Source organism: Lithobates pipiens, unplaced genomic scaffold (genome assembly GCF_037356315.1).
Source record: "Lithobates pipiens isolate NorthernLeopardFrog02 unplaced genomic scaffold, aLitPip1_a1.2 Scaffold_16, whole genome shotgun sequence".
NCBI classification, from domain to species: Eukaryota; Metazoa; Chordata; class Amphibia; order Anura; family Ranidae; genus Lithobates; species Lithobates pipiens.
Genome location: NW_027507748.1, coordinates 192,252,455 through 192,268,317, shown reverse-complemented (window position 1 = coordinate 192,268,317; position 15,863 = coordinate 192,252,455). Strand labels below are relative to the sequence as shown.

At 41.3% G+C, this 15,863-nt stretch overlaps 1 protein-coding gene across 2 annotated transcripts in view; it reads left to right on the top strand.

The window, feature by feature from the left end:
- Positions 1-15,863, top strand: part of MID1 (midline 1) — a 631,257-nt gene that overhangs the window by 188,083 nt on the left and 427,311 nt on the right. The window contains exon 1 of one of the 2 annotated variants that reach the window (XM_077480853.1): positions 3,484-3,608. The exons of the other annotated variant lie outside the window; for it this stretch is intronic. The gene's annotated coding sequence lies outside the window, so the exon portion shown is untranslated. Of the gene's footprint in view, positions 1-3,483; positions 3,609-15,863 lie in introns of those variants that run through there. 2 annotated transcript variants of the gene reach the window in all.

Genomic DNA, 15,863 nt, shown 5'->3' with positions numbered 1-15,863 from the left:
TCATGAATGAAATATGATTAACTTGATTAATCAAACTATGATACATTTTTTTTTGAAAGATGAGTTAAATTTCACTTGCCATACCAAGGCCTAATTACTGCCAGACCTGTTGAATCAAGAAATCACATAAATAGAAGCTGCCTGACAAAGTGAAGCACGCTAACAGATCACAAAAAGCCACACATCATGCTACAATCTAAAAAATTCAAGAACAGATTACAAACAAATATGTATCAGTCTAGGAAGGGTTTCAAAGCCATTTCTCAGAATTTGGAACTCCAGTGAACCACGGGGAGAGCCATTATCCACAAATGGAGATAACTTTGTGAACATTCCCAGGAGTGGCTGGCCTACAAAAATTACTCCAAGAGCATGACTACGACTCATCTAGGAGGTCATAAAAGAACCCAGAACAACATCTAAAGAACTGCAGGCCTCACTTGCCTCTGGTAAGATCGGTGTTCATGATTCAACAATAAGAAAGAGACTGGGCAAAAATGGCATCCATGGAAGAGTTCCAAGACCAAAGACACTTCTGGCCAAAATGAACACAAAGGCTCATCTCACATTTACCAAAAAACATCTTGATTATCCCCAAGACTTTTAGGCAAATATTCTGTGGACTGATGAGACAAAGAATTTAATTTTTGGAAGGTGTGCGTCTGTTACCTGGCATAAAACTAATACAGCATTTCATAACAAGAATATCATACCAACAGTCAGACATAGTTTGTGGTAGCGTCATGTTCTGGGGCTGCTTTGCAACTTAGGGACCTGGACGACTGCACTTTGGACTTTTTATTGTTTATGTTTGATGAATCAGCAAACTGTGCTGTCTGCTGTTGTTTTTGTTTTTGTTTTAGTTAGTGCAGATATTTGTTCACCCAGACTTAGCATAATTGATAGAGCCATGAGTTCTACCAGAAAATCCTAAAGGAGAATGTCCGGGCCATCAGTTTGTGACCTCAAGCTCAAGTGCACTTGGGTTATGCACCAGGACAGTGATCCAAAACACAACAGCAGGGTTGGTTTAAACAAAGCAAAATTTATTGCAGTTGTTGCCACTAAGGGTGGCACAACCAGTTATTAGGTTTAGGGTGGAATTACTTTTCACATAAAGCCAGGCAGGTTTGGACAGCTTGTCTTAATAAATGAAACCATCATTTAAAAACTACATTTTGTATTTACTCAGGTTATCTTTGTGTATTAATAAAATTAGTTTGATGATCTAAATCATTTAAGTGAGACAAATATGCAAAAAAATTAAAAATCAGAAAGGGGCCAATACTTTTTCACAGCATTGTATAAACGTTGTCATATTTACTGGCCCTTTCCTTTCCTGAATTAACACAATGGGGTTGATTTACTAAAACAGGAGAGTGCAAAATCTTCTGATACAATGAAGCCAGCTACTCGGTAACATCCAGTGCAACAATTCTTTATTGGCTACATATAATAATAACAGTCCTTATGAAGCCTTACTCAGTAAATGAACATAGTGAGCGATCATTCATTGGGGTTGATATGCCATAACTGGAGAGTGCAAAATCTGGTGCAGCTGTTCATGGTAGCCAATCAGATTCTAACTTCAGTTTGTTCATTTAGGCTTTCACAAAAAAAAAACTGCAAGCTGAATGGTTTCTTCGCAGATTTAGCATTCTCTAGTTTTAGTAAATAAACCCCAATAAGTGATCGCTCACTGTGTTCATTCATAACGAAAGCATAAAAACGGTAAACGGTGTTTACTATGCCTTGGTTTATGAATGAACAGGAGTTTCAGTGCTTTCTGTTCATTCACTGTCCAGGGCAGCTGGGGCTGCAGAGCAAGGAACTGGAGAATCTACATACAAAATTGAGACATCAGGGGTCTCTCCAGATCCCTGATTTCCCACCAAAGCCCCCCCCCCCCCCCCACAACAGTGTTGTGAAAAAAATAATAATGTAAAAAATTGTAAAAAAATAATAATAATAAAAATGTTTGCAAGTAATTAAAAATTAAGGGCTCATTCACACAGGTTTTCTGACCCATACAGTGTGAATGAGTGGTTTATTTGTGCGGCTGGAGCCACCTGTTGCTCTATAAGGATGCAACGGCTATACAGTACAAACACAACAGCAGGTCCTAATTTGGCAGGTGTTCAGTCGAGTGGCCCCAAATGCACACTGTCCATGTTCGGGGCTGTACGCCTACATCCACATACCTGTCAAATTAGGGCCTGTGGCTGTGTTCATACAACTGCTGAGTCCCTATAGCATAACATAGCCTGCCTACGCACAGCTCCAGCCACATAAAAAAAAAACACTGATTTACACTGTACAGGTCACAGCACCCATTTGAATGAGACCCAAGATCATTCACACAAACAGCCTTATTTATCAACTCAGTACAGTTTTATCTTTTAGATTTAACAGGAATTTTATAAATTATGTTGTGTTTGTGATTTTAATGCATTTTTAGTGAAAATATTGTTTTGATGTTTTGGGGGGGGGTGGGGGGGGGGCTTGCAGGTAGGCTGTATGGGGCCGCCTGATTTCTAACAGCAGCCCCCGATTTATAGTAAACTAAATTATATGTATGCCCAATGGCAATAATCTCATAAAGCTTAACACGTTAATGTACTTTCATTAGTCATTTTCTATCTTTCTAAATCTGTAAGTTTTGTAAAATGAATACCTAGTAGTCCTAACACAAAAGCCCTTATTCAAACATCTTGTCTGTTATTAGAGAACAATGCTCTGGCCTATTCTCTGCAGAGTTTCAGCAGAGACTACAAGTGACCGCAATGAACAAATTGCACAGACATGTTGTGCCCATTGTCACCATTAGGAATCATCCCCAAAGAACTGACTGACAGAGACTGCATGTATGTGGGAAGTGGCTGCGAAGAGTCTGCAGGTGATCAGCAGCACTGAGAGGAAACAACAAGATTCAAGAGTATTTTCTGATTTTAAAAAAATACATAATATTCTAAATGTATGAATGTGTGAGATATACTCTATCTATTTATCTATCTATCTATCTATCTATCTATCTATCTATCTATCTATCTATCTATCTATGTATATATATATATATATATAGAGAGAGAGAGAGAGAGAGAGAGAGAGAGATCTATCTATCTATCTATCTATCTATCTATCTATCTATCTATCTATCTATCTATATATACATATATATATATATATATACACACATATATATATATATATATATATATATATATATATATATATATATATTCGGTATGTACATATAGACAAAGTTCCCTTGGGACACAGTGGTTGTTTAATGTTTATTCCACACACATACTGTAGGTTCTCTCTTCCTTTGCATTTAATGGATTTACATGTCCTAATGGATGAATACATTGAGCAGATACTGGGACAGGCCCCAGAGACTTGTTTGTCTGCTCAAGTCTTTTGGTGTGCCAGTGTGTACTCCGGTTTCCTAGCAAGGGATTAGGGACAGTGTCTTTGTTGGTTGAATGGGAGAGGAACTAGTGGAGATGAACTAGATGACAACGACAAGTAAAAGCAGACTCTTAGTATTTCACTTGAAGAAAACTATCAGCTCTGGCCCATTTATTGAATATTCCGAGATAAAACTGGTAAGATCATTTACCTTACTATCTTGTGCCGGTAATACTGATTCCTTGTCAGAGTATTTATCAGGGAAGGAAGGAAATGAACTCATCTTTCTAGGCAGCTGGCTCCTCTGTATTGTCTCTTAGAACAGATGGCTTCTTTTCAGTGTATGGTTCTTTCTATAGTCACTCAGCAAGAAAGGACCAGCACTGTATACCTGAGTCATTTTGCATTCAATAGCCCAGATACCTTTACTTAAGGCTATTCTTATCTAAGTTGTGTTTTCTTGCATCTGTCATTAAGCATGTCTTACTGTAATATGTTAATAAAATAATAAAAAAATAATATTCATTATTATTTATAATATTAACACTGGTATATGTTATAACAACAAAAGCTTTATAATTTTCTGTTTTAAATATTACATGAATCCTAATTTTATTTTCATAATTATTAATCAGAATAATTTACAATAGCAAAGGAGTGATTGGTTTTAAACATTTATATATAGCACTACATAATCTAGAAATAATGTAGAAAATATGTTGCCCGCAACACTGAGCTTTTGCAAACTAACAAATTGTCTTGTGATAATTAACACTGTAGTAAATAATAGTGTTGTGAGATTTTATTTTTATTTAATTAATGGCTTAGTGAAGTCTTTAATTTTATAGATCCAGTTATTGATGAGACAGAGTCAGGCAGGACTGTGGGTATAATTTTAAAGAAATGTCCAAGCCTAGAGTCAGCCAGGATCGTAGGGTACATTTTTTAAGAAATACCAAAGCCTTGAGTCAAGCAGGATTGTTGGGTGTAACTTCCAAAAAGTGCCCAAAACTAGAGTCAGACAGTATTGTTAGGTATAATTGCCCACACAGTCCCAAGCTTAGAGTCAGGCAGGATTGTGGGGTATAATTTCCAAGAAGTTGAGTTAGGCAGGATTGCCTAACCCAATACTTGAGTTAGGCAGGATTGTTACATTTAATTTCCAAAAAGGGCCCAAGACTAGAGTCAAGCAGAAATGTTGTGTATAATTTCCAAAACGTGCCCAAGCTTAGAGTCAGACAGGACTGTAAAATATAATTTCCAAGGAGTGACCAAGACTAGAGTTAGGCAGGATTGTTAGGTATAATTTCCCAGAAGTGCCCAAGCCTAGATTTAGGTGGGATTGGGTATAATTCAGAAAAAAAGATGTCCTTGACTAACCAAAAATGACCAAAACTTTTCTCAAAAGCTGGTCAAAGGTGAAAAACTTTTCAGATGAAAAACTGTACCGAAAGCTAACAAAACTTGAAACACTGAGGTCAGGTAATTAAAAACTTTGAGGCTTTCCTAACTGCTAGTTACAGTGTTAAAAAGACAAAAAATACTTGCACTACGTTTGGATACTATTATGGGTTCATCATCAGGAGCAAACAGAAACATTCCTCAATAGTGGCTTCACCTGGCTCTTTTATTTGTTTAGAATTCATCCTTGTAATTAGCCTGTACTCAAGCCACGTATATGATGAGATTGCCCAAGGCAATCTGTGCAAGTGAGGCAAGGTGCTGTTGAGCCTACTGGAAAAAATGCACTTTTAATTTTTAAATGAATTCATGTGAATGTTGTGTAATTAGCAGTGAAAAATATTGCAAGTGTTCTTTGCATCTTTTATCATGCTGCAAATATTCAAATGTGTCCCTCCCCAACTGTATTTACTACATTACATCATATCAAGACATTCACTGAAGGTACACTTCAAGATAGGTAGATGATCTCATGTGTATAGGCAGCTTCAGAGATCATAAGAGATGAGAGATCTCAGTAGAAAGCCATGTCCAATCATTTCCACCAGGAAAAGCCAAAACTGAAATTGTCTAAAGCATGTCAACCATATGTCTCCCATCCATCCTGTTAGACCAAACAACAACTATATTGCAACCTAAGCATACCTGTTTCTTTCAAAGTTGGACATTATTTTTATGCTATTCAATACTTTATTGCATTATGATTTTCACCTGAAAATATTCACTTTATGACTATGAACACAAACTTTGTTTTTTTCCCTCCAAGAAGCTTTTTTCCACTGAAAGCTTTATTTGTACATTAAGTATTTTATTTTTTGCTGGGTTCATTTATCACCACCCTAAACGGGTCCTTTTCCTTTTCTCCTCAGCAAGCACCTTATTTAAAATTCTCAGTTGTACCCAGCCTGAAGCTAGTCATGTTTTAAGGAGTGATAAGCCATTTGATAATCTTTGTAAATTGACTTAGAAACCTCAAGAAACAATAAAATAGCATATGTGATATAATTAGAACATGTCTGTTGTTAATTCATCTGTGCAGTAATGCTATAGTGAACTGAAAAATCGATGTCTAGTTGTAAAAAAAAAATATGGTAGGCTATTAGAGGAAGTTTTTTAATAAAACGATCAATTTAAAAATGTATAAATATCACAACAAATTTCAGTTAACCACATTGCCATTTTGGGTTTATCTATATGTGCTGTTTACATGGCATTTTGGCTTTGTTGTATTACAGATTGCTAGTTCTGCATTGCTAAAGGGGATATGGGTAGAAAAATCTCTTCCTATTTCCAACAAACATACAGGGGAATAAGATTTTTTCCTCCAAGGCCTTTCATACGGCAGCTATAATACCGTGTGCCCCTGGGGTACAGAAGATAATAATGCTTCAAGTGTCCACTGAAAGAGAACAAAGAAAGTCATCATTTATCATGCAGTTTCTGAGACAGATAATTTGACAGGAGCTATTTTATTTTGACTGGAGGCTATGAAGTAGAGGGGATAATTTGGAAATATACTATAATCATGAAGAAATGCAATTTGCATTTGGAAGTCAGACAAGAAAATGTTGTGGTCTTTGCAGGATGAGTAAAAAAGACATTACCTTTTTGTGTAGAGGTTGTGTACTGTTTTCTCTATCGCTGTTCAAAGAATATTTTAAGGTGCAATTTCTGGAAATGAGCAATGATAATCTTCATCTTTACTGTGTAACGTTTCTTTCAAACTGGTCTATTTCATAAGGCAAAAAATGGAGTATGTAAGACACATATGTCAAGAGGCAGGCGTTGTCTACTTTTGTAAAATCGAAATTGATAAATGATTGTTAGTGCAAGTGACCTTGCGTCATTGAGAGTTAAGTTAAATAAGTCATTGTGCATTATTCATTGTTAACAGATATTCTCCCATCAGACTGTATTATGGCTGAATATTCTCTTTAGTTTCTGCTACTTAGCACAGAGTGCTCTGTCTAGTTGATTTGATTACTTCTGCCGTTGTGATACCACTGCAGACATAAGTATAGACAGCATGCTTAGATAGTCAGCTTTTGCTATGTCGCACAGTGTATCATCCTTCGAGGGAAGGGGGCGCCCAAAGCTGGAATTTTAACACTTTACCATGTATTAATATTCGTCATAATATACAGTGCCCTGAAAAAGTATTCACGCCCCTTGAAAATTTTCCATGCCCCTTGAAAATTTTCCACATTTTGTCATGTTACGACCAAAAACGTAAATTTATTTTTTGGGGAAATTATGTCATAGACCAACACAAAAGTGGCACATAATTGTGAAGTGGAAGGAAAATGATAAATGGTTTTCCAAATTTTTTACAATTAAATATCCGAAAAGTGTGGCATGCATTTATATTCAGCCTCCTTTACTCTGATACCCCTAACAAAAATCTAGCTGAGCCATTTCCCTTCAGAAGTCACCTGATTAGTAAATAGAGTCCACCAGTGTGTAATTTAATCTCAGTATAAATACAGCTGTTCTGTGAAGCCCTCATAGGTTTGTTAGATAACCGTAGTGAACAAACAACATCACGAAGGCCAAGGAACACACAAGAGAGGCCAGGGATAAAGTGGAGAAGTTTAAAGCAGAGTTAGGTTATAAAAAATATCCCAAGCTTTGAACATCTCATGGGGCACTGTTCAATCCATCACTTCCGAAAATGGAAAGAGTATGGCATAACTGCAAACTTACCAAGACATGGCCATTCACCTAAACTGATAGGCCAGATGAGGAGAGCAGTAAACAGAGTAGCAGCTTTAGTAACTCTGGAGAAGCTGCAGAGATCCACAGCTCAGGTGGGAAAATCTGTTCACAGGACAACTGATAGTCGTGCACTTCGCTAACCTGGCCTTTATGAAAAAGTGGCAAGAAGAAAGCCATTGTTGAAAGAAAGCCACAAGAAGTCCGGTTTGCAGTTTGGGAGAAGCCATGTGGGGGACACAGTAAACATGTGGAAGAAGATGTTCTGCTCAGATGAGACCAAAATTGAACTTTTTGGCCCAAAAGCAAAATGATATGTGTGGCGGAAAACTAACACTGCACATCATCCTAAACACCCCAATCCTCACTGTGAAACATGGTGGTGGCAGCATCATGTTGTGGGGGTGCTTTTCTTTAGCAGGGACAGGGAAGCCAAATACAAGGAAATCTTAGAAGAAAACCTGTTAGTGTCCGCAATAGACTTGAGCCCGGGCAGAGGTTCACCTTCCAGCAGGACAACGACGCTAAACATACAGTAAGAGCTACAATGGAATGGTTAAATCAAAGCATATTCATGTGATAGAAAGACCCAATTAAAGACGAGGCCTAAATCCAATTGAGAATCTGTGACAAGACTTGAAAAGGGGTATAAATACTTTTTCAAGTATTGAATAATTCTAGTGGATCTCTCCAGTTATTTTTTATTTTTTTAGTGGGGCATCTCTTCCCAACTAGATTCTCCCCCACTCCCATCCAATCTGCTTTATTAAATACAGTAATCCCTGTCTAGTTCTTGAACTTTTTTAATTCACCTTCACAGAATTATATAAAGGTGAAGTAACACTGGATACTCTCCCCACCCCTCTCAGTCCCCACTGTACTTACCTCCAGGGATGCTGAGCAGTCAGCACCCCCAGCAGTCCATCCAGTGGTCCAAGCATTTGAAGTCCCCGCTCTTCTCCCTAGTAGCGCTTCCTGGACAGATAAGATGGATTCTGATTGTCCAGTGCTGTCACAGTGCATTGTTCTTGGTCGCCCCAGAAGCACTGCATAAGAGAAAAGGGAGAAGAGTGGGGATTTAAATTCCCTGGACCACTGGACCAGCTGCAGGGGTGTTGACAGCTCAGTAACCCAGAAGGGTAAGTATAGTAGGGGCCAGGAGGGTGGAGTTAGTTCACCTTTACATTTTTTCTGTAATGGTGAGGTAACCTTTTAAAGCAAACTAGTGCTACCATGCTAAGACAAGCCACTTAAAGTCCGCAATGCTCACCTCCCCTTCAACAATGTGATGTCCCTGATCTCTCGTACCAGCACTGACTTCTTCTTCTGGTCTTGGTATGGCACCATTTCGATCGGCCAACCCAGAATGACATAACTTCTGGGCATTTACAAGGGAGCTGATTCTCATCATTTTGCGAATGTACTCTCAGCTGCACATTTGCATTCTAAAGAAGGTGAGATGCTTTTATTGCAGAAGAAGTAATGGATTTGATTTAATAAAGGCATGCAAAAATACTGTTGTTTTTATTTTCCTTAAACATGATTGGGTATTCTTTGAAAAGTGAATTTTCACCTCATTCACAAAGCTCGAGGAAATTTTCGCTTGCAAAATGAACTTTTCCTTACTTTTCCTTACAACAGCCTTTTCGCCTTTAGTAAATGAACCCCATAGTAAGGCTCTTCTGCGATAAAAACCTTCCTGCTAGCCAAATTCCATTTTAGTGCCCCCCTTTCCAGCAGTACATACTCACATTATTTAATTCTCCTGCATAGAAATTTTCTTCGATACTGAAAGCAGCAGCAGGGAATGAAGAAAAGAATGTACTGTTGGGGAGGGGGGCATTAAAGGGAACATGCTGCTTTTCTCTCCTGTTCAAAGCCTCTATACCCAGTACTTCCTGGTATAGAACCATTGGCGGCTGTTTTTTTTTTCCTCTATTTGAGGGGGCGGCACACACACACTCGCTGTCTGCCAGTCAGTCTGGCACTTACCCCATCTAGGTGGCAGGTGATGGGCTGCGGGCACTGACTCTGGTGTCTTCCAGAACAGCAGGTCCCATCTAAGTGGTAGGCTGTGGGAAGTGGCTTCGGTGTCCTCTCCTCCAGCATGGCGGTTTTCGTGGTGCATCTCCTCTCTCCCCCTCCTAGGCACTAGGTGTCCAATAGGATCGTGTGACATTTTGGTCAATCGGAAAACGGTTCTCACGACCGCTTCCTGATTGGCAGGAGGAGATTTAGTGTGAAAATAGCAAATATTAATTCGCTATCATCACACAACTGGGTGGGATCAACGTGGTATCAGATCACTGTGCCCCGAGCCCACCCTTCTTTGAAGCCTATTAGAGCCAGAGGCTTGTGCTTCAAGAAAACACACATCCCTTATTGGAATCCATAGTTCGTGCCCTGTATGTAGATCAAGGGGCCGGATGCAAGGATGGGGGTCAGCGCCCCGAATGAAAAGGCCACCAATGAGAAGAACGTGTGACTTACTCCCCTTCATCTCATATGACAGCGCTTGAAACCTGTGCATGGCCCAGTGCTGGCACATACACAGGGCTTTTCTTGTTCCTGGTGCCTGGATGAAAAAAGGGCCATTCCATGTGGCTGATCGGAGCAGCAAGTGTACAAAGGGAAGTACAAAACAGTTGTTTTTCCTCACATTGGCAAAGCACATGTTTGTTTTATGTAGAAGGGCCAAGACTTTTCTATCAAATCTCATTTCCCTGTTCGGGGTGAAGAAGAACTCACAAAATGCAATGTGTATCGCACATTATTGACTTTTACTTGATATACTGTCTAGCAAAGTCCTTTAGAGCCATATCAAATTTAAAGCAGCAAAAAAAAAAACACTTTCTAGCCTGCTCAACAAAGCAGTAACAGAGAAATGGCGAGGCTTCCTTGGAATTAACAAACCCTTTGTGCAGGAAAGGATTCTGTTTCTCTGTTTGTGGAGCCCTTTATCTGATAGCCAGCAGACGCAGATCAGACTCCAGCAGTGTTGCAGATCACATTGCTTATTGTGATACACCAACCCAGCAGTGTGGCTTCCCTGGCTTTGGTACCCTGGTATCACTAAGGCTGATATCAGATGTTCTAAGAAGATGGGAGCTGACAGAGAAGTTCCATCCACAAGGTTTATCCACAATGACATTATGAATGGCAGTAGTCTGAGCAAGAGTGAGAAAAGTAGCTTTTTACCTGTGCTACGGAAGAAGGATTACTAACTGGCTGTGGTCATACCAGATGCCTATGATTCTCCCAATGGCATGCATCTTGGAACAGCATTGGACCTCTCAATATTGAGCAACAGAAGGTTGTAACTTAGTGCCAAGGGTGAGTTGCATTGCAACATGTAAAAAAATAAATAATAATAATTAGTGACCCCACTCTACTTCAGGTGCTGGTTACCCAGGGCTCACCTCTAACCATGTCCTTGAAGGGAGAAGCTTGTGCAGTTTCTGCTTTAAAGAGACCCTGTCACTTGACTATTCATTTCAACAACAATTTTCCCCTAAGATTATATGTGCAGGTAACATATTTTATATATGTTATTTACCTGTAAAAGACTTGTTTGTGTAGAGATCCAAAAGCAATGATACTTCTGAAGGGTGCCACCATCTTGAATATGATCTCAATAACCCAAGCAGACTCCGAGCAGTGACTCAAGGAAGGTGAGAAGCTTTTATTGGAGAAGAGACATGTCTCTTCTGCAGAAAAAAAACTTCCTGATAGTGCTTCTTTTAAAAAAAAAAAAAAAAATTCTGCTTTAATGCCCCCTATCCAGCGATACATACTTGTTTTATTCAGATATTAAGTTGATATATTTTCTTCACTCCTAGAGGCTGAATGCGGCAGCAGTTGGGGAGTGGTGCAGTGAAGTGAACTTGAGGCTTTTCTTTCATGTTCAAGGCCTTTATACACAGTACTTCCTGGTATACAGGAGCATGGGGCTCACTTCCCTTTATCTCATGTAACAGAATTGTAATGAATGAATGGCCCAGTGCTGTCACATGCACATGGCTACTTTTCTCCATGGATGAATGGAGTGTCTGGGAGAAAAAGGGGCCACTCCTGGAAGCTGAATGAAGCACCATGGGAGCAAAGGAAAGAAGGAAAGTAATTATAGGCTGCGGATGAGACTTCAACAGAGAAAAACTGTTGTTTTACCCCTCATCAGCAAAGTGCCCGTTTGCTTTATAGAGAAGGGTTGGCAAGAATTCATAGCTCACTACCCTATTCAAGAAAAACCCATTAGGCTGGGTTCACACTTCAGCGATGCGGGAACGCCGCGAATCTGCGGCGGGTTCCCGCATCGCATGCCTCCCGGCGGCAGTTCACACTGCCCTATGCGAACTGCTGGGAGTGTCAGTGAAATGTTAATGACACCCCCAGATCAGTTCACATATCGCAGTGCGATCTGCAAACTAGGACAGGAATCGGATTGCATGGTGTGAACACCCATGCCATCTGATTCTGCTGCGGACCAAAAAAAGGGTCCTGTGCAAGTTTGGGGCGGGTGTGATGCGAATTCAGCCATACTATATGTATGGCTGAACTCGCATCGCACAGAGATCGGATGTGATTTGCACTGCAGTGCGGTACGAATCACATCCGGTTCTCGTAGCCGCAGCAGTGTGAACCCAGCCTTAAATGCAAAGTATATTGCACACGGCTGTCGTTTACTTGATATACTGTATAAACAAAGTCCTTTAGAGTCATATACAATTCAAAAGCCCAGAGACTGCTGCAGGGCGCCACCATCTTAAGTGCAAAGTCACTAGCCCCAGCAGACTCAGAGCTATCGCACCCCTTTGCTCCTCCTCAGCAGTTACACAATAATTTATGGAAAGTAAAAATGCTACAAGTAAGCATTTAAGTTACTTAACTTTTCTGTGCTTCTACTTGTATTTCATAAGTTGGTGACAGGTTTTCCTTAACCAACAAGGAGCGTGTTTCTGCCATTCTTGCATTCTCTAAAGTTTGACCACTACATGTGCAGCCGCCGCACAGCAGACTCACTTATGTGATGTGGTGTGACTGATGAAGGATAAAGGAAGTACATAATAGAAAAGAGTAGGTATGTTATTACAATAATTTAACAGTCTTGTAAAACTGATTCAGTGGATTGAATAATTGACAAGGTGGGATGAGTGATATAATGCAGAATATTCACTGTGCAATAAAATAAATTAAATCTCTGGTTTTACAATACCATTATTAAGCTGTGACTAACACTTTACAATGTGAGCAGTAATGATTGGAAAAACAGCTTTTCTTTCTTCTCTCAGAAATAGTAAAAAAAAAAAAGAAAAAAAAAATGCATTCTATATACTATATATAATATGCAGAATTTTTACCTTGTCATGGCATACCACAGAGCAGGGGTAGGCAACCCCCGGCACTAGTGCTGCAACGGCACGCAAAGCCTCTTTTGCCGGCACCTGACTCCCTCCCCAACAGCAGAGCAACACAGGGAAGTGTCAGTGAGACGCTAATGCATTCCAATCTCACAATTCCCTATGCCGCACCTGCACTGAGGGGGAGGCACTGCGCCCCCATACATTATAAACAATGGGAAACATTGATTGGTTATCTAGTTTTGTTGTAGCTGCGATCTTCAGCTCTTGTGATGGGAAAGAGATTGGGTTCTGCTAGGGGGGTGGTCCCTGTTTCCAGGAGGAGGAGGACTGTGATTGGCCACTGCCAAAGCCAATCACAGTCCTGCTAGCCCCACCCACCATCTGGAGGAAGATGACTCGCTTGGTTGCCACTACCAATCACAGAAAGAAGGGATTTCATTGTGATCGTGAAAACCACAATCAGGTGACAGTTTGTGTAATTACTGTTGAGCTTTTGGGAACGTTGTTGAAAAAAAAACATATATATATATATATATATATATATATATATATATATATATATATATATATATGTATATGTATATGTATATATGTATGTGTTTGTGTCACTTACTACTGACCCCTCAGCTCTGCATCATCTACTATGACCAACCTCTACATCACCTACTCCCAACCTCTGAACTTTGCATCATTTACACCTGACCCCTGAACTTTGCGTCACTTACTACTGAACTCCTGAACTGTGTGTACCTTTAAGCCACAGCCAGTATTTAGCGCAATGAAAATCACACCCGATCTTGCTGAGACGCTTGTCACCTCACTTTTTCTCTGCTGCAGGGGCTCAATCTTGCATACAGGCCCACTGCTTTAAAAAAATGCCCCTCACCTTAGTTCATCATTGCTCATCTATTCCAGATGCTTGTATGTGACATCACATACAAGCACGTGGGCTACATGCAAAAGGTGGATTAGTGGGGATGAGTGTGCCAGGTAGATGTGTCTCATCTCTGCTTCCATTCACCACTCTGCATATCGCGCATATCATAGATAAAAAGAGGGTACAGCAGGGGAGCAGATGAGTAGGAGGGTACAGTGGTGGGGCAGATGAGAAGGGGGGGTTTAGCATTCGGACAGAAGAGCAGGAGGGTACGATGGTGGGGCAGATGTACAGGGGGTACAGTGGTGGAAGCGATGAGAATGGGGTACAGTGGTGGAAGAGATGAGTAGGGGGTTCAGCAGTGGGGCGGAAGAGCAAGTGGGTACAGTGATGGGGCAGAGAAGCAAGGGGGTCAGGGCTTTGCCAGATGATTAGGGGGATACAGTGGTAGGACAGAGGAGAGGGGGGGGTTCATTGATGGGCCAGATGAGAAGGGGGTTATAGTGGTAGTACAGATGAGCAGGGGGTTATACTGGTGGGGCAAAAGAGCAGGGGTGCAGAGGTGGAGCAGTTGTGCAGGGGGGTACAGTGGCAGGGCAGAGGAGAAAGGAGGTACATTGGTGGGACAGATGAGCAAAGGGATACAGTGGTGGGGCAGAAGAGCGGGGGGTACAGAGGTGAGACAGATGTGCGGGAGGTACAGTGGTGGGGCAGATGAGCAGGGGGTTACAGTGGTGGCACAGATGAGCAGGGGGTTCAGTGTTGTGGCAGATGAGAAGGGAGTTACAGTGGGAGAAAAGATAAGTGGGAGGATTCAGTGTTGGGGCAGATGTGAAAGGGAGGTGCATTAGTGGGACAGATGAGCAGGGGGTTACAGTGGTGGGGCAGAAGAGCAGGGGGTACAGGGGGCATAATAGCAGGGGGTAAAGAGGTGGGACAGAAGAGCAGGGGGTACAGAGGTGGGGTAGAAGAGCAGGGGGTATAGAGGTGGGGCAGAAGAGCAGGAGGGTACAGAGGTGGGGCAGAAGAGCAGGGGAGTACAGAGGTAGGGCAGATGTGCAGGGGGTAGAGTGGCAGGGAAGAGGAGAAAGGATGTACATTGGTGGAACAGATGGGCAGGGGGTTACAGTGGTGAGACAGAAGAGCAGGGGGAACAGTGGTGGGGCAGAAGAGCAGATGGGTTCAGTGTTAGGAAAGGTGAGAAGTTGGTTCAGTGATGAGACAGAGGCCGTGGGGGTACAGAGATGGAGCAGATGTGCAGGGAGATACAGTGGTGGGGCAGATGAGCAGGGGGGTTACAGTGGTGGCACAGATGAGCAGGGGGTACAGAGGTGGGGCAGATGTGCAGGGTAGTACAGTGAGGGGACAGATGAGTAGTGCGGTACAGTGGGGGGGGGGGGGACAGATTTGCAGGGGGTACAGTGATCTGAGGTCTGAAGCTGCAGGAATTGGGGCTGATCTGAGGACTGAAGGTACATGACTTGGGGCTGATCTAAGGCATGAGAGGGCAGGATGTTAATTATTCACTATTACTCAAGTAGTTTACAGCATTTACTTTATAAAATAATGCTTTTCATGATTGAGAGTGTGAAGTTAACATTTTTTTGTTATAAAATTGGCACGCTCAATTTCACTCTGTGCTCAAAAGTTTGCCTACTCCTGCCACAGAGCTGTACATTTTAAAATTTTTATTTTTGCGGATAATTGTGATTTTGACATAAAATCATTAGGTATTGATTATGTTTTGATACACAGACCTAAATAGACAGATACAGCAAATAGAACACAATGCAGAGCAGTGGCGGACCATCCATAGAGGGTGCACGGGAGCCGCCTCCCCTATCCATGCGTCTGGCCACCTGATCTACATATCATGGCACTGGACTATGGATTCCAATGCGGGGTGGGTGTTTTTTTGAAACACCTGATTAGGGCCACCCTGTTGTGTGACGATAGCAAATACATTTTTGCTATTTTCACACTAACATTCCTCCCCGCCAATCAAGGGGGCAGGTCATGAGACATGTTTCCCAATTGGCCAA